A 1307-nucleotide genomic window follows, 5' to 3' on the forward strand; every position below is an offset into this window, starting at 1 on the left:
CTGGTGGTTCAAACTCACCAGCAACTCTCAGAAGGAAGATGGGGCAGTCTACTTCTGCACAGATACCACCTCGCAAACCCAAGGGAGGGGTCAGTATGAGTCAAAATCGACTTCACGGCAGTGAGTTTGATTTAAGGAAATATGTAGCTTTACCCAGCATACTAGTTAATGGCATTCTTTTGAGCCCATATCTATAAATTCTCTTTCTGAACACTTTTCCAAGATCACCTTTTCATATTGATGTGATATCAGTATCTGATATGTATCATACATACTGATACATATCATACTGATACATTCTTTCTATGTTCTAAAAGGTTAGACTTAGTTGTTCCTATGGGCCTGGAAAACTGTAGCCTCATCCCATTATATATAGATATATTTGGCCAACTCTTAGTCTCCTAGTCTAATCCCTTTATCATAGTCTGTAGTTTAAGTTATGATGTTCGTAATCAAGGTCTCACATATTATTTTCTGATAGTGCTAGATAACTGCAATTTTACTACTACTTGTAATAAAAACAAATCCCAGCTATTACATGGGCCTCCATAAAAAAGAAAAAAAGCTGTCTTCCAAATCTCCTGGCCCAGCCGAGTGAGTGCCTCTAGTGCAGCATCTATTTGTTGAAACATCTCAGTGGGTATTCCATAGTTTCCTGGGGCCTTGTTTTTCACCAATTCCTTCAATGCAGCTTTGAGATGGATAATTAAGAAATAATAATGCAGGAAATCAGCATCAGATCTTCAATTCAAAATCACAGGATCACTAGAGAAAAGTCAATTTACTAAGACTCTAAGTATGGTATTTTATTTTCATTATTTCAGTTAACCTTTATCATAACCTTTGCAAATAGGTATTTACAGATGAATATATTTAGGCGCTGTTATTTTGTCATACTGTGGTGTCTTACACATTGCTGTGATTTGGGAAGTAGTTTTAACATAACTGAACAGAATTCAAAGTTTAAGCACTTTCTACAATACCAGCTGCTTCAGAAATGAGTAAGGAAAGGGTGGGAAACAGTGTAGTTAAGATTTAAAAGGTGGGTAATCTTGACATTTTCACAATATTCAGTCTTCTATCCATGAATATGGCATGTTCTTTCATTTATATAGATCTCTTGTAGTTTCTTGTAGCAGTATTTGTATAGGTCTTTTGTGTCCCTGGTAAGATTTATTCCTAAGTTATCTTTTTGGCAGCTATTGTAAATAGTATTATTTTCCTTATTTTGTTTTCAGAGGTCTCTTTGTTGGTGTAGAGGCATCCAGCTGATTTTTGTATGTGACCTTGTATCCTGCCACTTTGCT

General features: G+C 35.9%; 1 pseudogene; it reads right to left on the reverse strand.

Moving 5' to 3' along the window:
* LOC103193032 overlaps positions 1-1307 on the reverse strand; it is a 21174-nt pseudogene that overhangs the window by 17356 nt on the left and 2511 nt on the right.

Source organism: Orycteropus afer, unplaced genomic scaffold (genome assembly GCF_000298275.1).
Source record: "Orycteropus afer afer isolate SDZICR_OR568_19922 unplaced genomic scaffold, OryAfe1.0 scaffold00033, whole genome shotgun sequence".
Taxonomy (NCBI): Eukaryota; Metazoa; Chordata; class Mammalia; order Tubulidentata; family Orycteropodidae; genus Orycteropus; species Orycteropus afer.